The sequence below is a fragment of the Schistocerca gregaria genome, unplaced genomic scaffold (assembly GCF_023897955.1).
Source record: "Schistocerca gregaria isolate iqSchGreg1 unplaced genomic scaffold, iqSchGreg1.2 ptg000043l, whole genome shotgun sequence".
Lineage (NCBI taxonomy): Eukaryota > Metazoa > Arthropoda > Insecta > Orthoptera > Acrididae > Schistocerca > Schistocerca gregaria.
Genome location: NW_026061702.1, coordinates 13,706,983 through 13,731,253, shown reverse-complemented (window position 1 = coordinate 13,731,253; position 24,271 = coordinate 13,706,983).

Sequence of the window (24,271 nt, the reverse complement as noted above, 5' to 3'; positions counted from 1 at the left end):
AGAAATAAGTCCGTTTTCGTCATTTGTTATCGAATCGACTTAAAGCCAGATAGTCACATTGGCCGCTCTTCTCTCTGAAACGGTTGTACTTATCGTCTACAAAGCTATGTCGCGTGCTGCGGTATGCGGAGACACTAAAAGCACCATAGTAGAACACAGATGAAGCTTCTAAGTTGATGTAATAGCCAGTAAGAAGTAGTACAATTCAAGTTTTAGGTATCGGTTATTGAATTTTTAGCTGGCTTTGGTGCCTTGGACATGAGCTAGGACCTTAAGATTCTGCATGAAAGGAGGACTAGCTGCCGAGTTGCAAGGGAGAATGTGAAAAGTGTTCATATGTAGTAAAAACCCTAGAAATCCGTCCGTTTTCGTCATTTGTTATCGAATCGTCTTAAAGCCAGATCGTCACATTGACCGCTCTTCTCTCTGAAACGGTTGTACTTATCGTCTGCAAAGCTATGTCGCGTGGTGCGGTATGCGGAGACATTAAAAGCACCATAGTAGAACACAGATGAAGCTTCTAAGTTGATGTAATAGCCAGTAAGAAGTAGTACAATTCAAGTTTTAAGTATTGATTATTGACCTTTTAGCTGCCTTGGTGCCTTGGACATGAGCTAGGACCTTGAGATTCTGCATGAAAGGAGGACTAGCAGCCGAGTTGCACGGGAGAATGTGAAAAGTGTTCGCATGTAGTAAAAACCTAAGAAATCCGTCCGTTTTCGTCATTTGTTATTGAATCGACTTATAGCCAGATCGTCACATTGGCCGCTCTTCTCTCTGAAACGGTTGTACTTATCGTCTGCAAAGCTATGTCGCGTGCTGCGGTATGCGGAGACACTAAAATCACCATAGTAGAACACAGATGAAGCATCTAAGTTGATGTAATAGCCAGTAAGAAGTAGTCCAATTCAAGTTTTAGTTATCGATTATTGACTTTTTAGCTGGCTTTGTTGCCTTGGACATGAGCTAGGACCTTAAGATTCTGCATGAAAGGAGGACTAGCAGAGGAGTTGCATGGGTGAATGTGAGAAGTGTTCATACGTAGTAAAAACCTGAGAAATCCGTCCATTTTCGTCATTTGTTATCGAATCGACTTAAAGCCAGATCGTCACATTGGCCGCTCTTCTCTCTGAAACCGTTGTACTTATCGTCTGCAAAGCTATGTCGCGTGCTGCGGTATGCGGAGACACTAAAAGCACCATAGTAGAACACAGATGTAGCTTCTAAGTTGATGCAATAGCCAGTAAGAAGTTGTATAATTCAAGTTTTAGGTATCGATTATTGACTTTTTAGCTGGCTTTGGTGCCTTGGACATGAGCTAGGACGTTAACATTCTGCATGAAAGGAGGATTAGCAGCCGAGTTGCACGGGAGAATGTGAAAAGTGTTCGTATGTAGTAAAAACCTGATAAATCCGTCCGTTTTCGTCATTTGTTATCGAATCAACTTAAAGCCAGATCGTCACATTGGCCACTCTTCTCCGTGAAACGGTTGTACTTATCGTCTGCAATGCTATGTCACGTGCTGCAGTATGCGGAGACACGAAAATCATCATAGTAGAACACAGATGAAACTTCTAAGTTGATGTAATAGCCAGTAAGAAAGAGTACAATTCAAGTTTTATGTATCGATTATTGACTTTTTAGCTGGCTTCGGTGCCTTGGCCATGAGCTAGGACCTTAAGATTCTGCATGAAAGGAGGACTAGCAGCCGAGTTGCACGGGAGAATGTGGAAAGTGTTCATATGTAGTAAAAACCTGAGAAATCCGTCCGTTTTCGTCATTTGTTATCGAATCGACTTAAAGCCAGATGGTCACATTGGCCGCTCTTCTCTCTGAAACGGTTGTACTTATCGTCTGCAAAGCTATGTCACGTACTGCGGTATTCGGAGACACTAAAAACACCATAGTAGAACACAGATGAAGGTTCTAAGATGATGTAATAGCCAGTAAGAAGTTGTACAATTCAATTTTTAGGTATCGGTTATTGACTTTTTGGCTGGCTTTGGTCCCTTGGACATGATCTAGGACCTTAAGATTCTGCATGAAAGGAGGACTAGGAGAAGAGTTGCACGGGGGAATGTGAAAAGTGTTCATATGTAGTAAAAACCTGAGAAATCCGTCCGTTTTCGTCATTTGTTATCGAATCGACTTAAAGCCAGATCGTCACATTGGTCACTCTTCTCTCTGAAACGGTTGTACTTATTGTCTGCAAAGCTATGTCGCGTGCTGCGGTATGCGGAGACACGAAAATCATCATAGTAGAACACAGATAAAGCTTCTAAGTTGATGTAATAGCCAGTAAGAACTAGTACAATTCAAGTTTTAGGTATCGATTATTGACTTTTTAGCTGGCTTTGGTGCCTTGGACATGAGCTAGGACCTTACGATTCTGCATGAAAGGAGGACTAGCAGCCGAGTTGCACGGGAGAATGTGAAAAGTGTTTATATGTAGTAAAAACCTGAGAAATCCGTCCGATTTCGTCATTTGTTATCGAATCGACTTAAAGCCAAATCGTCACATTGGCCGCTCTGCTGTCTGAAACGGTTGTACTTATCGTCTGCAAAGCTATGTAGCGTACTGCGGTATTCGGAGACACTATACGCACCATAGTAGAACACAGATGAAGCTTCTAAGATGATGTAATAGCCAGTAAGAAATAGTACAATTCAAGTTTTAGATATCGTTATTGACTTTTTAGCTGGCTTTGGTGTCTTGGACATGGGCTATGACCTTAAGATTCTGCATGAAAGGAGGACTAGCAGCCGAGTTGCACGGGAGAATGTGAAAAGTGTTCATATGTAGTAAAAACCTGAGAAATCCGTCCGTTTGCGTCATTTGTTATCGAATCGACTTAAAGCCAGATCGTCACATTGGCCGCTCTTCTCTCTGAAACCGTTGTACTTATCGTCTGCAAAGCTATGTCGCGTGCTGCGATATGCGGAGACACTAAAAGTACCATAGTAGAACACAGATGAAGCTTCTAAGTTGATGTAATAGCCAGTAAGAAGTAGTACAATTCAAGTTTTAGATATTGATTATTGACTTTTTAGCTGGCTTTGGTGCCTTGGACATGATCTAGGACCTTAAGATTCTGCATGAAAGGAGGACTAACAGCCGAGTTGCCCGGGAGAATGTGCAAAGTGTTCATATGTAGTAAAAACCTGAGAAATCCGTCCGTTTTCGTCATTTATTTATCCAATCGAATTAAAGCCAGATCGTCACATTGGCCGCTCTTCTCTCTGAAACGGTTGTACTTATCGTCTGCAAAACTATGTCGCGTGCTGCGGTATGCGGAGAAACTAAAAGCACCGTAGTAGAACATAGATGAAGGTTCTAAGTTGATGTAATAGCCAGTAAGAAGTAGTCCAATTCAAGTTTTAGGTATCGATTATTGACTTTTTAGCTGGCTTTGGTGCCTTGGACATGAGCTAGGACCTTAAGATTCTGCATAAAAGGAGGACTAGCAGCCGAGTTGCACAGGAGAATGTGAAAAGTGTTCATATGTAGTAAAAACCTGAGACATCCGTCCGTTTTCGTCATTTGTTATCGAATCGACTTAAAGCCAGGTCGTAACATTAGCCGCTCTTCTCTCTAAAACGGTTGTACTTATCGTCTGCAAAGCTGTGTCGCGTGCTGCGGTATGCGGAGAAACTAAAAGCACCGTAGTAGAACATAGATGAAGCATCTAAGTTGATGTAATAGCCAGTAAGAAGTAGTCCAATTCAAGTTTTAGGTATCGATTATTGACTTTTTAGATGGCTTTGGTGACTTGGACATGAGCTAGGACCTTAAGATTCTGCATGAAAGGAGGACTAGCAGCCGAGTTGCACGGGAGAATGTGAAAAGTGTTCATATGTAGTAAAAACCTGAGAAATCCGTCCGTTTTCGTCATTTGTTATCGAATCGACTTAAAGCCAGATGGTCACATTGGCCGCTCTTCTCTCTGAAACGGTTGTACTTATCGTCTGCAAAGCTATGTCACGTACTGTGGTATTCGGAGACACTAAAAACACCATAGTAGAACACAGATAAGGCTTCTAAGTTGATGTAATAGCCAGTAAGAACTAGTACATTTCAAGTTTTAGGTATCGATTATTGACTTTTTAGCTGGCTTTGGTGCCTTGGACATGAGCTAGGACCTTAAGATTCTGCATAAAAGGAGGACTAGCAGCCGAGTTGCACGGGAGAATGTGAAAAGTGTTCATATGTAGTAAAAACCTGAGACATCCGTCCGTTTTCGTCATTTGTTATCGAATCGACTTAAAGCCAGATCGTAACATTGGCCGCTCTTCTCTCTAAAACGGTTGTACTTATCGTCTGCAAAGCTGTGTCGCGTGCTGCGGTATGCGGAGAAACTAAAAGCACCGTAGTAGAACATTGATGAAGGTTCTAAGTTGATGTAATAGCCAGTAAGAAGTAGTCCAATTCAAGTTTTAGGTATCGATTATTGACTTTTTAGATGGCTTTGGTGCCTTGGACATGATCTAGGACCTTAAGATTCTGCATGAAAGAAGGACTAGCAGCCGAGTTGCCCGGGAGAATGTGAAAAGTGTTCATATGTAGTAAAAACCTTAGAAATCCGTCCGTTTTCGTCATTTATTTATCCAATCGACTTAAAGCCAGATCGTCACATTGGCCGCTCTTCTCTCTGAAACGGTTGTACTTATCGTCTGCAAAACTATGTCGCGTGCTGCGGTATGCGGAGAAACTAAAAGCACCGTAGTAGAACATAGATGAAGGTTCTAAGTTGATGTAATAGCCAGTAAGAAGTAGTCCAATTCAAGTTTTAGGTATCGATTATTGACTTTTTAGCTGGCTTTGGTGCCTTGGACATGAGCTAGGACCTTAAGATTCTGCATAAAAGGAGGACTAGCAGCCGAGTTGCACGGGAGAATGTGAAAAGTGTTCATATGTAGTAAAAACCTGAGACATCCGTCCGTTTTCGTCATTTGTTATCGAATCGACTTAAAGCCAGATCGTAACATTGGCCGCTCTTCTCTCTAAAACGGTTGTACTTATCGTCTGCAAAGCTGTGTCGCGTGCTGCGGTATGCGGAGAAACTAAAAGCACCGTAGTAGAACATTGATGAAGGTTCTAAGTTGATGTAATAGCCAGTAAGAAGTAGTCCAATTCAAGTTTTAGGTATCGATTATTGACTTTTTAGCTGGCTTTGGTGCCTTGGACATGAGCTAGGACCTTAAGATTCTGCATAAAAGGAGGACTAGCAGCCGAGTTGCACGGGAGAATGTGAAAAGTGTTCATGTGTAGTAAAAACCTGAGAAATCCGTCCGTTTTCGTCATTTGTTATCGAATCGACTTAAAGCCAGATCGTAACATTGGCCGCTCTTCTCTCTAAAACGGTTGTACTTATCGTCTGCAAAGCTATGTCGCGTGCTGCGGTATGCGGAGACACTAAAATCACCATAGTAGAACACAGATGAAGCATCTAAGTTGATGTAATAGCCAGTAAGAAGTAGTACAATTCAAGTTTTAGATATTGATTATTGACTCTTTAGCTGGCTTTGGGGCCTTGGACATGATCTAGGACCTTAAGATTCTGCATGAAAGAAGGACTAGCAGCCGAGTTGCACGGGAGAATGTGAAAAGTGTTCATATGTAGTAAAAACCTGAGAAATCCGTCCGTTTTCGTCATTTGTTATCCAATCGACTTAAAGCCAGATCGTCACATTGGCCGCTCTTCTCTCTGAAACGGTTGTACTTATCGTCTGCAAAACTATGTCGCGTGCTGCGGTATGTGGAGAAACTAAAAGCACCGTAGTAGAACACAGATGAAGGTTCTAAGTTGATGTAATAGCCAGTAAGAAGTTGTCCAATTCAAGTTTTAGGAATCGATTATTGACTTTGTAGCGGGCTTTGGTGCCTTGGACATGAGCTAGGACCTTAAGATTCTGCATAAAAGGAGGACTAGCAGCCGATTTGCACGGGAGAATGTGAAAAGTGTTCATATGTAGCAAAAACCTGAGACATCCGTCCGTTTTCGTCATTTGTTATCGAATCGACTTAAAGCCAGATCGTAACATTGGCCGCTCTTCTCTCTAAAACGGTTGTACTTATCGTCTGCAAAGCTATGTCGCGTGCTGCGGTATGCGGAGACACTAAAATCACCATAGTAGAACACAGATGAAGCTTTTAAGTTGATTTAATAGCCTGTAAGATGTAGTAGAATTCAAGTTTTAGGTATCGATTATTGATTTTTAGCTGGCTTCGGTGCCTTGGACATGAGCTAGGCCCTTAAGATTCTGCATGAAATTAGGACTAGCAGCCGAGTTGCAGGGGAGAATGTGATAGGTGTTCATATGTAGCAAAAACCTGAGAAATCGGTCCGTTTTCGTCATTTGTTATCGAATCGACTTATAGCCAGATCGTCACATTGGCCGCTCTTCTCTCTGAAACGGTTGTACTTATCGTCTGAAAAGCTATGTCCCGTGCTGCGGTAAGCAGGGACGCTAAAATCAACATAGTAGAACACAGATGAAGCTTCTAAGTTGATGCAATAGCCAGTAAGAAATAGTACAATTCAAGTTTTATGTATCGATTATTGACTTTTTAGCTGGCTTCGGTGCCTTGGACATGAGCTAGGACCTTAAGATTCTGCATGAAAGGAGGACTAGCAGCCGAGTTGCACGGGAGAATGTGGAAAGTGTTCATATGTAGTAAAAACCTGAGAAATCCGTCCGTTTTCGTCATTTGTTATCGAATCGACTTAAAGCCAGATGGTCACATTGGCCGCTCTTCTCTCTGAAACGGTTGTACTTATCGTCTGCAAAGCTATGTCACGTACTGCGGTATTCGGAGACACTAAAAACACCATAGTAGAACACAGATGAAGCTTCTAAGATGATGTAATAGCCAGTAAGAAGTTGTACAATTCAATTTTTAGGTATCGGTTATTGACTTTTTGGCTCGCTTTGGTCCCTTGGACATGAGCTAGGACCTTAAGATTCTGCATGAAAGGAGGACTAGGAGCAGAGTTGCACGGGAGAATGTGAAAAGTGTTCATATGTAGTAAAAACCTGAGAAATCCGTCCGTTTTCGTCATTTGTTATCGAATCGACTTAAAGCCAGATCGTCACATTGGTCACTCTTCTCTCTGAAACGGTTGTACTTATTGTCTGCAAAGCTATGTCGCGTGCTGCGGTATGCGGAGACACGAAAATCATCATAGTAGAACACAGATAAAGCTTCTAAGTTGATGTAATAGCCAGTAAGAACTAATACAATTCAAGTTTTAGGTATCGATTATTGACTTTTTAGCTGGCTTTGGTGCCTTGGACATGAGCTAGGACCTTACGATTCTGCATGAAAGGAGGACTAGCAGCCGAGTTGCACGGGAGAATGTGAAAAGTGTTTATATGTAGTAAAAACCTGAGAAATCCGTCCGATTTCGTCATTTGTTATCGAATCGACTTAAAGCCAGATCGTCACATTGGACGCTCTGCTCTCTGAAACGGTTGTACTTATCGTCTGCAAAGCTATGTCGCGTGCTGCGGTATGCGGAGAAATTAAAAGCACCGTAGTAGAACATAGATGAAGGTTCTAAGTTGATGTAATAGCCAGTAAGAAGTAGTCCAATTCAAGTTTTAGGTATCGATTATTGACTTTTTAGCTGGCTTTGGTGCCTTGGACATGAGCTAGGACCTTAAGATTCTGCATAAAAGGAGGACTAGCAGCCGAGTTGCACGGGAGAATGTGAAAAGTTTCATATGTAGTAAAAACCTGAGACATCCGTCCGTTTTTGTCATTTGTTATCGAATCGACTTAAAGCCAGATCGTAACATTAGCCGCTCTTCTCTCTAAAACGGTTGTACTTATCGTCTGCAAAGCTGTGTCGCGTGCTGCGGTATGCGGAGAAACTAAAAGCACCGTAGTAGAACATAGATGAAGCATCTAAGTTGATGTAATAGCCAGTAAGAAGTAGTCCAATTCAAGTTTTAGGTATCGATTATTGACTTTTTAGATGGCTTTGGTGACTTGGACATGAGCTACGACCTTAAGATTCTGCATGAAAGGAGGACTAGCAGCCCAGTTGCACGGGAGAATGTGAAAAAGTGTTTATATGTAGTAAAAACCTGAGAAATCCGTCCGTTTTCGTCATTTGTTATCGAATCGACTTAAAGCCAAATCGTCACATTGGCCGCTCTGCTCTCTGAAACGGTTGTACTTATCGTCTGCAAAGCTATGTCGCGTACTGCGGTATTCGGAGACACTAAACGCACCATAGTAGAACACAGATGAAGCTTTTAAGTTGATGTAATAGCCAGTAAGAAGTAGTCCAATTCAAATTTTAGGTATCGATTATTGACTTTTTATCTGGCTTTGGTGCCTTGGACATGATCTAGGACCTTAAGATTCTGCATGAAAGAAGGACTAGCAGCCGAGTTGCCCGGGAGAATGTGAAAAGTGTTCATATGTAGTAAAAACCTTAGAAATCCGTCCGTTTTCGTCATTTATTTATCATTTATTTATCCAATCGACTTAAAGCCAGATCGTCACATTGGCCGCTCTTCTCTCTGAAACGGTTGTACTTATCGTCTGCAAAACTATGTCGCGTGCTGCGGTATGCGGAGAAACTAAAAGCACCGTTGTAGAACATAGATGAAGGTTCTAAGTTGATGTAATAGCCAGTAAGAAGTAGTCCAATTCAAGTTTTAGGTATCGATTATTGACTTTTTAGCTGGCTTTGGTGCCTTGGACATGAGCTAGGACCTTAAGATTCTGCATAAAAGGAGGACTAGCAGCCGAGTTGCACGGGAGAATGTGAAAAGTGTTCATATGTAGTAAAAACCTGAGAAATCCGTCCGTTTTCGTCATTTGTTATCGAATCGACTTAAAGCCAGATCGTAACATTGGCCGCTCTTCTCTCTAAAACGGTTGTACTTATCGTCTGCAAAGCTATGTCACGTGCTGCGGTATGCGGAGACACTAAAATCACCATAGTAGAACACAGATGAAGCATCTAAGTTGATGTAATAGCCAGTAAGAAGTAGTCCAATTCAAGTTTTAGGTATCGATTATTGACTTTTTAGCTGGCTTTGGTGACTTGGACATGAGCTAGGACCTTAAGATTTTGCATGAAAGGAGGACTAGCAGCCGAGTTTCACGGGAGAATGTGAAAAGTGTTCATATGTAGTAAAAACCTGAGAAATCCGTCCGTTTTCGTCATTTGTTATCGAATCGACTTAAAGCCAGATCGTCACATTGGCCGCTCTTCTCTCTGAACGGTTGTACTTATCGTCTGCAAAGCTATGTCGCGTACTGCGGTATTCGGAGACACTAAACGCACCATAGTAGAACAGAGATGAAGCTTCTAAGATGATGTAATAGCCAGTAAGAAATAGTACAATTCAAGTTTTAGATATCGTTATTGACTTTTTTGCTGGCTTTGGTGCCTTGGACATGAGCTAGGACCTTAAGATTCTGCATGAAAGGAGGACTAGCAGCCGAGTTGCACCGGAGAGTGTGAAAAGTGTTCATATGTAGTAAAAACCTAAGAAATACGTCCGTTTTCGTCATTTGTTATCGAATCGACTTTTAGCCAGATCGTCACAATGGCCGCTCTTCTCTCTGAAACGGTTGTGCTTATCGTCTGCAAAACTATATCACGTGCTGCGGTATGCGGAGAAACTAAAAGCACCGTAGTAGAACACAGATGAAGCTTTTTAGTTGATGTAATAGCCAGTAAGAAGTAGTCCAATTCAAGTTTTAGGTATAGATTATTGACTTTTTAGCTGGCTTTGGTGCCTTGGACATGAGCAAGGACCTAAAGATTCTGCATAAAAGGAGGACTAGCAGCCTAGTTGCACGGGAGAATGTGAAAAGTGTTCATATGTAATAAAAACCTCAGAAATCCGTCCGTTTTCGTCATTTGTTATCGAATCGACTTAAAGCCAGATCGTCACATGGGCCGCTCTTCTCTCTGAAACGGTTGTACTTATCGTCTACAAAGCTATGTCGCGTGCTGCGGTATGCGGAGACACTAAAACCACCATAGTAGAATACAGATGAAGCTTCTAAGTTGATGTAATAGCCAGTAAGAAGTAGTACAATTCAAGTTTTAGGTATCGGTTATTGACTTTTTAGCTGGCTTTGGTGCCTTGGACATGAGCTAGGACCTTAAGATTCTGCATGAAAGGAGGACTAGCTGCCGTGTTGCACGGGAGAATGTGAGAAGTGTTCATATGTAGTAAAAACCCAAGAAATCCGTCCGTTTTCGTCATTTGTTATCGAATCGTCTTAAAGCCAGATCGTCACATTGGCCGCTCTTCTCTCTGAAACGGTTGTACTTATCGTCTGCAAATCTATGTCGTGTGCTGGGGTATGCGGAGACACTAAAAACACCATAGTAGAACACAGATGAAGCTTCTAAGTTGATGTAATAGCCAGTAAGAAGTAGTACAATTGAAGTTTTAGTTATCGATTACTGACTTTGTAGCTGGCTTTGATGCATTGGACATGAGCTAGGACCTTAAGATTCTGCATGAAAGGAGGACTAGCAGCCGAGTTGCACGGGAGAATGTGAAAACTGTTCATATGTAGTGAAAACCTGAGAAATCCGTCCGTTTTCGTCATTTGTTATCGAATCGACTTAAAGCTAGATCGTGACATTGGCCGCTCTCCTCTCTGAAACGGATAAACTTATCGTCTGCAAAGCTATGTCGCGTGCTGCGGTATGTGGAGACACTAAAATCACCATAGTAGAACAGAGATGAAGCTTCTAAGTTGATGCAATAGCCAGTAAGAAGTAGCACAATTCAAGTTTTAGGTATCGATTATTGACTTTTTAGCTGGCTTAGGTGCCTTGGACATGAGCTAGGACCTTAAGATTCTGCATGAAAAGAGGGCTAGCAGCCGAGTTGCACGGGAGAATGTGAAAATTGTTCATATGTAGTAATAACCTGAGAAATCCGTCCGTTTTTGTCATTTGTTATCGAATCGACTTAAAGCCAGATCGTCACATTGGCCGCTCTTCTCTCTGAACGGTTGTACTTATCGTCTGCAAAGCTATGTCGCGTGCTGCGGTATGCTGAGACACTAAAAGCACCATAGTACAACACAGATCAAGCTTCTAAGTTGATGTAAGAGCCAGTAAGAAGTAGTACAATTCTAGTTTTGGATATCGTTATTGACATTTTAGCTGGCTTCGGTGCCTTGGACATGGTCTATGACCTTAAGATTCTGCATGAAACTAGGACTAGCAGCCGAGTTGCACGGGAGAATGTGAAAAGTGTTCATATGTAGTAAAAACCTGAGAAATCCGTCCGTTTGCGTCATTTGTTATCGAATCGACTTAAAGCCAGATCGTCACATTTGACGCTCTTCTCTCTGAAACCGTTGTACTTATCGTCTGCAAAGCTATGTCGCGTGCTGCGATATGCGGAGACACTAAAAGCACCATAGTAGAACACAGATGAAGCTTCTAAGTTAATGTAATAGCCAGTAAGAAGTAGTACAATTCAAGTTTTAGATATTGATTATTGACTTTTTAGCTGGCTTTGGTGCCTTGGACATGATCTAGGACCTTAAGATTCTGCATGAAAGAAGGACTAGCAGCCGAGTTGCCCGGGAGAATGTGAAAAGTGTTCATATGTAGTAAAAACCTGAGAAATCCGTCCGTTTTCGTTATTTGTTATCGAATCGACTTTTAGCCAGATCGTCATATTGGCCGCTCTTCTCTCTGAAACGGTTGTACTTATCTTCTGCAAAGCTATGTCGCGTGCTGCGGTATGTGAAGACACTAAAAGCACCATAGTAGAACAGAGATGAAGCTTCTAAGTTGATGCAATAGCCAGTAAGATGTAGTAGAATTCAAGTTTTAGGTATTGATTATTGACTTTTTAGCTGGCTTTGGTGCCTTGGACATGAGCTAGGACCTTAAGTTTCTGCATGAAAGGAGGACCAGCAGGCGAGTTGCACGGGAGAATGTGAAAAGTGTTCATATGTAATAAAATCCTGAGAAATCCGTCCATTTTCCTCATTTGTTATCGAATCGACTTAAAGCCAGATCGTCACATTGGCCGCTCTTCTCTCTGAAACGGTTGTACTTATCGTCTGCAAAGCTATTTCGCGTGCTGCGGTATGCGGAGACACTAAAATCACCATAGTAGAACACAGATGAAGCATCTAAGATGACGTAATAGCCAGTAAGAAGTAGTCCAATTCAAATTTAGGTATCGATTACTGACTTTTTAGCTGGCTTTGGTGACTTGGACATGAGCTAGGACCTTAAGATTCTGCATGAAAGGAGGACTAGCAACCGAGTTGCACGGGAGAATGTTAAAAGTGTTCATATGTAATAAAAACCTGAGAAATAAGTCCGTTTTCGTCATTTGTTATCGAATCGACTTAAAGCCAGATAGTCACATTGGCCGCTCTTCTCTCTGAAACGGTTGTACTTATCGTCTACAAAGCTATGTCGCGTGCTGCGGTATGCGGAGACACTAAAAGCACCATAGTAGAACACAGATGAAGCTTCTAAGTTGATGTAATAGCCAGTAAGAAGTAGTACAATTCAAGTTTTAGGTATCGGTTATTGAATTTTTAGCTGGCTTTGGTGCCTTGGACATGAGCTAGGACCTTAAGATTCTGCATGAAAGGAGGACTAGCTGCCGAGTTGCAAGGGAGAATGTGAAAAGTGTTCATATGTAGTAAAAACCCAAGAAATCCGTCCGTTTTCGTCATTTGTTATCGAATCGTCTTAAAGCCAGATCGTCACATTGACCGCTCTTCTCTCTGAAACGGTTGTACTTATCGTCTGCAAAGCTATGCCGCGTGGTGCGGTATGCGGAGACATTAAAAGCACCATAGTAGAACACAGATGAAGCTTCTAAGTTGATGTAATAGCCAGTAAGAAGTAGTACAATTCAAGTTTTAAGTATTGATTATTGACATTTTAGCTGCCTTGGTGCCTTGGACATGAGCTAGGACCTAGAGATTCTGCATGAAAGGAGGACTAGCAGCCGAGTTGCACGGGAGAATGTGAAAAGTGTTCGCATGTAGTAAAAACCTAAGAAATCCGTCCGTTTTCGTCATTTGTTATTGAATCGACTTATAGCCAGATCGTCACATTGGCCGCTCTTCTCTCTGAAACGGTTGTACTTATCGTCTGCAAAGCTATGTCGCGTGCTGCGGTATGCGGAGACACTAAAATCACCATAGTAGAACACAGATGAAGCATCTAAGTTGATGTAATAGCCAGTAAGAAGTAGTCCAATTCAAGTTTTAGTTATCGATTATTGACTTTTTAGCTGGCTTTGATGCCTTGGACATGAGCTAGGACCTTAAGATTCTGCATGAAAGGAGGACTAGCAGAGGAGTTGCATGGGTGACTGTGAGAAGTGTTCATACGTAGTAAAAACCTGAGAAATCCGTCCATTTTCGTCATTTGTTATCGAATCGACTTAAAGCCAGATCGTCACATTGGCCGCTCTTCTCTCTGAAACCGTTGTACTTATCGTCTGCAAAGCTATGTCGCGTGCTGCGGTATGCGGAGACACTAAAAGCACCATAGTAGAACACAGATGAAGCTTCTAAGTTGATGCAATAGCCAGTAAGAAGTAGTACAATTCAAGAGTTAGGTATCGATTATTGACTTTTTAGCTGGCTTTGGTGCCTTGGACATGAGCTAGGACGTTAACATTCTGCATGAAAGGAGGATTAGCAGCCGAGTTGCACGGGAGAATGTGAAAAGTGTTCATATGTAGTAAAAACCTGATAAATCCGTCCGTTTTCGTCATTTGTTATCGAATCAACTTAAAGCCAGATCGTCACATTGGCCACTCTTCTCCGTGAAACGGTTGTACTTATCGTCTGCAATGCTATGTCACGTGCTGCAGTATGCGGAGACACGAAAATCATCATAGTAAAACACAGATGAGACTTCTAAGTTGATGTAATAGCCAGTAAGAAATAGTACAATTCAAGTTTTATGTATCGATTATTGACTTTTTAGCTGGCTTCGGTGCCTTGGCCATGAGCTAGGACCTTAAGATTCTGCATGAAAGGAGGACTAGCAGCCGAGTTGCACGGGAGAATGTGGAAAGTGTTCATATGTAGTAAAAACCTGAGAAATCCGTCCGTTTTCGTTATTTGTTATCGAATCGACTTAAAGCCAGATCGTCACATTGGTCACTCTTCTCTCTGAAACGGTTGTACTTATTGTCTGCAAAGCTATGTCGCGTGCTGCGGTATGCGGAGACACGAAAATCATCATAGTAGAACACAGATCAAGCTTCTAAGTTGATGTAATAGCCAGTAAGAACTAGTACAATTCAAGTTTTAGGTATCGATTATTGACTTTTTGGCTGGCTTTGGTGCCTTGGACATGAGCTAGGACCTTACGATTCTGCATGAAAGGAGGACTAGCAGCCGAGTTGCACGGGAGAATGTGAAAAGTGTTTATATGTAGTAAAAACCTGAGAAATCCGTCCGATTTCGTCATTTGTTATCGAATCGACTTAAAGCCAAATCGTCACATTGGCCGCTCTGCTCTCTGAAACGGTTGTACTTATCGTCTGCAAAGCTATGTCGCGTACTCCGGTATTCGGAGACACTAAACGCACCATAGTAGAACACAGATGAAGCTTCTAAGATGATGTAATAGCCAGTAAGAAATAGTACAATTCAAGTTTTAGATATCGTTATTGACTTTTTAGCTGGCTTTGGTGCCTTGGACATGGGCTATGACCTTAAGATTCTGCATGAAAGGAGGACTAGCAGCCGAGTTGCACGGGAGAATGTGAAAAGTGTTCATATGTAGTAAAAACCTGAGAAATCCGTCCGTTTGCGTCATTTGTTATCGAATCGACTTAAAGCCAGATCGTCACATTGGCCGCTCTTCTCTCTGAAACCGTTGTACTTATCGTCTGCAAAGCTATGTCGCGTGCTGCGATATGCGGAGACACTAAAAGTACCATAGTAGAACACAGATGAAGCTTCTAAGTTGATGTAATAGCCAGTAAGAAGTAGTACAATTCAAGTTTTAGATATTGATTATTGACTTTTTAGCTGGCTTTGGTGCCTTGGACATGATCTAGGACCTTAAGATTCTGCTTGAAAGGAGGACTAACAGCCGAGTTGCCCGGGAGAATGTGCAAAGTGTTCATATGTAGTAAAAACCTGAGAAATCCGTCCGTTTTCGTCTTTTTTTTATCCAATCGAGTTAAAGCCAGATCGTCACATTGGCCTCTCTTCTCTCTGAAACGGTTGTACTTATCGTCTGCAAAACTATGTCGCGTGCTGCGGTATGCGGAGAAACTAAAAGCACCGTAGTAGAACATAGATGAAGGTTCTAAGTTGATGTAATAGCCAGTAAGAAGTAGTCCAATTCAAGTTTTAGGTATCGATTATTGACTTTTTAGCTGGCTTTGGTGCCTTGGACATGAGCTAGGACCTTAAGATTCTGCATAAAAGGAGGACTAGCAGCCGAGTTGCACGGGAGAATGTGAAAAATGTTCATATGTAGTAAAAACCTGAGACATCCGTCCGTTTTCGTCATTTGTTATCGAATCGACTTAAAGCCAGATCGTAACATTAGCCGCTCTTCTCTCTAAAACGGTTGTACTTATCGTCTGCAAAGCTGTGTCGCGTGCTGCGGTATGCGGAGAAACTAAAAGCACCGTAGTAGAACATAGATGAAGCATCTAAGTTGATGTAATAGCCAGTAAGAAGTAGTCCAATTCAAGTTTTAGGTATCGATTATTGACTTTTTAGATGGCTTTGGTGACTTGGACATGAGCTAGGACCTTAAGATTCTGCATGAAAGGGGGACTAGCAGCCGAGTTGCACGGGAGAATGTGAAAAGTGTTCATATGTAGTAAAAACCTGAGAAATCCGTCCGTTTTCGTCATTTGTTATCGAATCGACTTAAAGCCAGATGGTCACATTGGCCGCTCTTCTCTCTGAAACGGTTGTACTTATCGTCTGCAAAGCTATGTCACGTACTGTGGTATTCGGAGACACTAAAAACACCATAGTAGAACACAGATAAAGCTTCTAAGTTGATGTAATAGCCAGTAAGAACTAGTACATTTCAAGTTTTAGGTATCGATTATTGACTTTTTACCTGGCTTTGGTGCCTTGGACAAGAGCTAGGACCTTACGATTCTGCATGAAAGGAGGACTAGCAGCCGAGTTGCACGGGAGAATGTGAAAAGTTTTTATATGTAGTAAAAACCTAAGAAATCCGTCCGTTTTCGTCATTTGTTATCGAATCGACTTAAAGCCAAATCGTCACATTGGCCGCTCTGCTCTCTGAAACGGTTGTACTTATCGTCTGCAAAGCTATGTCGCGTACTGCGGTATTCGGAGACACTAAACGCACCATAGTAGAACACAGATGAAGCTTCTAAGTTGATGTAATAGCCAGTAAGAAGTAGTACAATTCAAGTTTTAGATATTGATTATTGACTTTTTAGCTGGCTTTGGTGCCTTGGACATGATCTAGGACCTTAAGATTCTGCATGAAAGAAGGACTAGCAGCCGAGTTGCCCGGGAGAATGTGAAAAGTGTTCATATGTAGTAAAAACCTTAGAAATCCGTCCGTTTTCGTCATTTACTTATCCAATCGACTTAAAGCCAGATCGTCACATTGGCCGCTCTTCTCTCTGAAACGGTTGTACTTATCGTCTGCAAAACTATGTCGCGTGCTGCGGTATGCGGAGAAACTAAAAGCACCGTAGTAGAACATAGATGAAGGTTCTAAGTTGATGTAATAGCCAGTAAGAAGTAGTCCAATTCAAGTTTTAGGTATCGATTATTGACTTTTTAGCTGGCTTTAGTGCCTTGGACATGAGCTAGGACCTTAAGATTCTGCATAAAAGGAGGACTAGCAGCCGAGTTGCACGGGAGAATGTGAAAAGTGTTGATATGTAGAAAAAACTTGAGACATCCGTCCGTTTTCGTCATTTGTTATCGAATCGACTTAAAGCCAGATCGTAACATTGGCCGCTCTTCTCTCTAAAACGGTTGTACTTATCGTCTGCAAAGCTGTGTCGCGTGCTGCGGTATGCGGAGAAACTAAAAGCACCGTAGTAGAACATTGATGAAGGTTCTAAGTTGATGTAATAGCCAGTAAGAAGTAGTCCAATTCAAGTTTTAGGTATCGATTATTGACTTTTTAGCTGGCTTAGGTGCCTTGGACATGAGCTAGGACCTTAAGATTCTGCATAAAAGGAGGACTAGCAGCCGAGTTGCACGGGAGAATGTGAAAAGTGTTCATGTGTAGTAAAAACCTGAGAAATCCGTCCGTTTTCGTCATTTGTTATCGAATCGACTTAAAGCCAGATCGTAACATTGGCCGCTCTTCTCTCTAAAACTGTTGCACTTATCGTCTGCAAAGCTATGTCGCGTGCAGCGGTATGCGGAGACACTAAAATCACCATAGTAGAACACAGATGAAGCATCTAAGTTGATGTAATAGCCAGTAAGAAGTAGTACAATTCAAGTTTTAGATATTGATTATTGACTCTTTAGCTGGCTTTGGGGCCTTGGACATGATCTAGGACCTTAAGATTCTGCATGAAAGAAGGACTAGCAGCCGAGTTGCACGGGAGAATGTGAAAAGTGTTCATATGTAGTAAAAACCTGAGAAATCCGTCCGTTTTCGTCATTTGTTATCCAATCGACTTAAAGCCAGATCGTCACATTGGCCGCTCTTCTCTCTGAAACGGTTGTACTTATCGTCTGCAAAACTATGTCGCCTGCTGCGGTATGTGGAGAAACTAAAAGCACCGTAGTAGAACACAGATGAAGGTTCTAAGTTGATGTAATAGCCAGTAAGAAGTAGTCCAATTCATGTTTTAGGAATCGATTATTGACTTTGTAGCTGGCTTTGGTGCCTTGGACATGAGCTAGGACCTTAAGATTCTGCATAAAAGGAGGACTAGCAGCCGATTTGCACGGGAGAATGTGAAAAGTGTTCATATGTAGTAAAAACCTGAGACATCCGTCCGTTTTCGTCATTTGTTATCGAATCGACTTAAAGCCAGATCGTAACATTGGCCGCTCTTCTCTCTAAAACGGTTGTACCTATCGTCTGCAAAGCTATGTCGCGTGCTGCGGTATGCGGAGACACTAAAATCACCATAGTATAACACAGATGAAGCTTTTAAGTTGATGTAATAGCCAGTAAGAAGTAGTAGAATTCAAGTTTTAGGTATCGATTATTGATTTTTAGCTGGCTTCGGTGCCTTGGACATGAGCTAGGATCTTAAGATTCTGCATGAAATTAGGACTAGCAGCCGAGTTGCACGGGAGAATGTGATAGGTGTTCATATGTAGTAAAAACCTGAGAAATCGGTCCGTTCTCGTCATTTGTTATCGAATCGACTTATAGCCAGATCGTCACATTGGCCGGTCTTCTCTCTGAAACGGTTGTACTTATCGTCTGAAAAGCTATGTCCCGTGCTGCGGTAAGCAGGGACGCTAAAATCAACATAGTAGAACACAGATGAAGCTTCTAAGTTGATGCAATAGCCAGTAAGAAATAGTACAATTCAAGTTTTATGTATCGATTATTGACTTTGTAGCTGGCTTTGATGCATTGGACATGAGCTAGGACCTTCAGATTCTGCATGAAAGGAGGACTAGCAGCCGAGTTGCACGGGAGAATGTGAAAACTGTTCATATGTAGTGAAAACCTGAGAAATCCGTCCGTTTTTGTCATTTGTTATCGAATCGACTTAAAGCCAGATCGTCACATTGGCCGCTCTTCTCTCTGAACGGTTGTACTTATCGTCTGCAAAGCTATGTCGCGTGCTGCGGTATGCTGAGACACTAAAAGCACCATAGTACAACACAGATCAAGCTTCTAAGTTGATGTAAGAGCCAGTAAGAAGTAGTACAATTCTAGTTTTGGATATCGTTATTGACTTTTTAGCTGGCTTCGGTGCCTTGGACATGAGCTAGGACCTTAAGATTCTGCATGAAAGGAGGACCAGCAGGCGAGTTGCACGGGAGAATGTGAAAAGTGTTCATATGTAATAAAATCCTGAGAAATCCGTCCATTTTCCTCATTTGTTATCGAATCGACTTAAAGCCAGATCGTCACATTGGCCGCTCTTCTCTCTGAAACGGTTGTACTTATCGTCTGCAAAGCTATTTCGCGTGCTGCGGTATGCGGAGACACTAAAATCACCATAGTAGAACACAGATGAAGCATCTAAGTTGACGTAATAGCCAGTAAGAAGTAGTCCAATTCAAATTTAGGTATCGATTATTGACTTTTTAGCTGGCTTTGGTGACTTGGACATGAGCTAGGACCTTAAGATTCTGCATGAAAGGAGGACTAGCAACCGAGTTGCACGGGAGAATGTTAAAAGTGTTCATATTTAATAAAAACCTGAGAAATAAGTCCGTTTTCGTCATTTGTTATCGAATCGACTTAAAGCCAGATAGTCACATTGGCCGCTCTTCTCTCTGAAACGGTTGTACTTATCGTCTACAAAGCTATGTCGCGTGCTGCGGTATGCGGAGACACTAAAAGCACCATAGTAGAACACAGATGAAGCTTCTAAGTTGATGTAATAGCCAGTAAGAAGTAGTACAATTCAAGTTTTAGGTATCGGTTATTGAATTTTTAGCTGGCTTTGGTGCCTTGGACATGAGCTAGGACCTTAAGATTCTGCATGAAAGGAGGACTAGCTGCCGAGTTGCAAGGGAGAATGTGAAAAGTGTTCATATGTAGTAAAAACCCAAGAAATCCGTCCGTTTTCGTCATTTGTTATCGAATCGTCTTGAAGCCAGATCGTCACATTGACCGCTCTTCTCTCTGAAACGGTTGTACTTATCGTCTGCAAAGCTATGCCGCGTGGTGCGGTATGCGGAGACATTAAAAGCACCATAGTAGAACACAGATGAAGCTTCTAAGTTGATGTAATAGCCAGTAAGAAGTAGTACAATTCAAGTTTTAAGTATTGATTATTGACCTTTTAGCTGCCTTGGTGTCTTGGACATGAGCTAGGACCTTGAGATTCTGCATGAAAGGAGGACTAGCAGCCGAGTTGCACGGGAGAATGTGAAAAGTGTTCGCATGTAGTAAAAACCTAAGAAATCCGTCCGTTTTCGTCATTTGTTATTGAATCGACTTATAGCCAGATCGTCACATTGGCCGCTCTTCTCTCTGAAACGGTTGTACTTATCGTCTGCAAAGCTATGTCGCGTGCTGCGGTATGCGGAGACACTAAAATCACCATAGTAGAACACAGATGAAGCATCTAAGTTGATGTAATAGCCAGTAAGAAGTAGTCCAATTCAAGTTTTAGTTATCGATTATTGACTTTTTAGCTGGCTTTGATGCCTTGGACATGAGCTAGGACCTTAAGATTCTGCATGAAAGGAGGACTAGCAGAGGAGTTGCATGGGTGACTGTGAGAAGTGTTCATACGTAGTAAAAACCTGAGAAATCCGTCCATTTTCGTCATTTGTTATCGAATCGACTTAAAGCCAGATCGTCACATTGGCCGCTCTTCTCTCTGAAACCGTTGTACTTATCGTCTGCAAAGCTATGTCGCGTGCTGCGGTATGCGGAGACACTAAAAGCACCATAGTAGAACACAGATGAAGCTTCTAAGTTGATGCAATAGCCAGTAAGAAGTAGTACAATTCAAGTTTTAGGTATCGATTATTGACTTTTTAGCTGGCTTTGGTGCCTTGGACATGAGCTAGGACGTTAACATTCTGCATGAAAGGAGGATTAGCAGCCGAGTTGCACGGGAGAATGTGAAAAGTGTTCATATGTAGTAAAAACCTGAGAAATCCGTCCGTTTGCGTCATTTGTTATCGAATCGACTTAAAGCCAGATCGTCACATTTGCCGCTCTTCTCTCTGAAACCGTTGTACTTATCGTCTGCAAAGCTATGTCGCGTGCTGCGATATGCGGAGACACTAAAAGCACCATAGTAGAACACAGATGAAGCTTCTAAGTTAATGTAATAGCCAGTAAGAAGTAGTACAATTCAAGTTTTAGATATTGATTATTGACTTTTTAGCTGGCTTTGGTGCCTTGGACATGAGCTAGGACCTTAAGATTCTGCATGAAAGGAGGACCAGCAGGCGAGTTGCACGGGAGAATGTGAAAAGTGTTCATATGTAATAAAATCCTGAGAAATCCGTCCATTTTCCTCATTTGTTATCGAATCGACTTAAAGCCAGATCGTCACATTGGCCGCTCTTCTCTCTGAAACGGTTGTACTTATCGTCTGCAAAGCTATTTCGCGTGCTGCGGTATGCGGAGACACTAAAATCACCATAGTAGAACACAGATGAAGCATCTAAGTTGACGTAATAGCCAGTAAGAAGTAGTCCAATTCAAATTTAGGTATCGATTATTGACTTTTTAGCTGGCTTTGGTGACTTGGACATGAGCTAGGACCTTAAGATTCTGCATGAAAGGAGGACTAGCAACCGAGTTGCACGGGAGAATGTTAAAAGTGTTCATATGTAATAAAAACCTGAGAAATAAGTCCGTTTTCGTCATTTGTTATCGAATCGACTTAAAGCCAGATAGTCACATTGGCCGCTCTTCTCTCTGAAACGGTTGTACTTATCGTCTACAAAGCTATGTCGCGTGCTGCGGTATGCGGAGACACTAAAAGCACCATAGTAGAACACAGATGAAGCTTCTAAGTTGATGTAATAGCCAGTAAGAAGTAGTACAATTCAAGTTTTAGGTATCGGTTATTGAATTTTTAGCTGGCTTTGGTGCCTTGGACATGAGCTAGGACCTTAAGATTCTGCATGAAAGGAGGACTAGCTGCCGAGTTGCAAGGGAGAATGTGAAAAGTGTTCATATGTAGTAAAAACCCAAGAAATCCGTCCGTTTTCGTCATTTGTTATCGAATCGTCTTGAAGCCAGATCGTCACATTGACCGCTCTTCTCTCTGAAACGGTTGTACTTATCGTCTGCAAAGCTATGCCGCGTGGTGCGGTATGCGGAGACATTAAAAGCACCATAGTAGAACACAGATGAAGCTTCTAAGTTGATGTAATAGCCAGTAAGAAGTAGTACAATTCAAGTTTTAAGTATTGATTATTGACCTTTTAGCTGCCTTGGTGTCTTGGACATGAGCTAGGACCTTGAGATTCTGCATGAAAGGAGGACTAGCAGCCGAGTTGCACGGGAGAATGTGAAAAGTGTTCGCATGTAGTAAAAACCTAAGAAATCCGTCCGTTTTCGTCATTTGTTATTGAATCGACTTATAGCCAGATCGTCACATTGGCCGCTCTTCTCTCTGAAACGGTTGTACTTATCGTCTGCAAAGCTATGTCGCGTGCTGCGGTATGCGGAGACACTAAAATCACCATAGTAGAACACAGATGAAGCATCTAAGTTGATGTAATAGCCAGTAAGAAGTAGTCCAATTCAAGTTTTAGTTATCGATTATTGACTTTTTAGCTGGCTTTGATGCCTTGGACATGAGCTAGGACCTTAAGATTCTGCATGAAAGGAGGACTAGCAGAGGAGTTGCATGGGTGACTGTGAGAAGTGTTCATACGTAGTAAAAACCTGAGAAATCCGTCCATTTTCGTCATTTGTTATCGAATCGACTTAAAGCCAGATCGTCACATTGGCCGCTCTTCTCTCTGAAACCGTTGTACTTATCGTCTGCAAAGCTATGTCGCGTGCTGCGGTATGCGGAGACACTAAAAGCACCATAGTAGAACACAGATGAAGCTTCTAAGTTGATGCAATAGCCAGTAAGAAGTAGTACAATTCAAGTTTTAGGTATCGATTATTGACTTTTTAGCTGGCTTTGGTGCCTTGGACATGAGCTAGGACGTTAACATTCTGCATGAAAGGAGGATTAGCAGCCGAGTTGCACGGGAGAATGTGAAAAGTGTTCATATGTAGTAAAAACCTGATAAATCCGTCCGTTTTCGTCATTTGTTATCGAATCAACTTAAAGCCAGATCGTCACATTGGCCACTCTTCTCCGTGAAACGGTTGTACTTATCGTCTGCAATGCTATGTCACGTGCTGCAGTATGCGGAGACACGAAAATCATCATAGTAGAACACAGACGAGACTTCTAAGTTGATGTAATAGCCAGTAAGAAATAGTACAATTCAAGTTTTATGTATCGATTATTGACTTTTTAGCTGGCTTCGGTGCCTTGGCCATGAGCTAGGACCTTAAGATTCTGCATGAAAGGAGGACTAGCACCCGAGTTGCACGGGAGAATGTGGAAAGTGTTCATATGTAGTAAAAACCTGAGAAATCCGTCCGTTTTCGTTATTTGTTATCGAATCGACTTAAAGCCAGATCGTCACATTGGTCACTCTTCTCTCTGAAACGGTTGTACTTATTGTCTGCAAAGCTATGTCGCGTGCTGCGGTATGCAGAGACACGAAAATCATCATAGTAGAACACAGATCAAGCTTCTAAGTTGATGTAATAGCCAGTAAGAACTAGTACAATTCAAGTTTTAGGTATCGATTATTGACTTTTTGGCTGGCTTTGGTGCCTTGGACATGAGCTAGGACCTTACGATTCTGCATGAAAGGAGGACTAGCAGCCGAGTTGCACGGGAGAATGTGAAAAGTGTTTATATGTAGTAAAAACCTGAGAAATCCGTCCGATTTCGTCATTTGTTATCGAATCGACTTAAAGCCAAATCGTCACATTGGCCGCTCTGCTCTCTGAAACGGTTGTACTTATCGTCTGCAAAGCTATGTCGCGTACTGCGGTATTCGGAGACACTAAACGCACCATAGTAGAACACAGATGAAGCTTCTAAGATGATGTAATAGCCAGTAAGAAATAGTACAATTCAAGTTTTAGATATCGTTATTGACTTTTTAGCTGGCTTTGGTGCCTTGGACATGGGCTATGACCTTAAGATTCTGCATGAAAGGAGGACTAGCAGCCGAGTTGCACGGGAGAATGTGAAAAGTGTTCATATGTAGTAAAAACCTGAGAAATCCGTCCGTTTGCGTCATTTGTTATCGAATCGACTTAAAGCCAGATCGTCACATTGGCCGCTCTTCTCTCTGAAACCGTTGTACTTATCGTCTGCAAAGCTATGTCGCGTACTGCGGTATTCGGAGACACTAAACGCACCATAGTAGAACACAGATGAAGCTTCTAAGTTGATGTAATAGCCAGTAAGAAGTAGTACAATTCAAGTTTTAGATATTGATTATTGACTTTTTATCTGGCTTTGTTGCCTTGGACATGATCTAGGACCTTAAGATTCTGCATGAAAGAAGGACTAGCAGCCGAGTTGCCCGGGAGAATGTGAAAAGTGTTCATA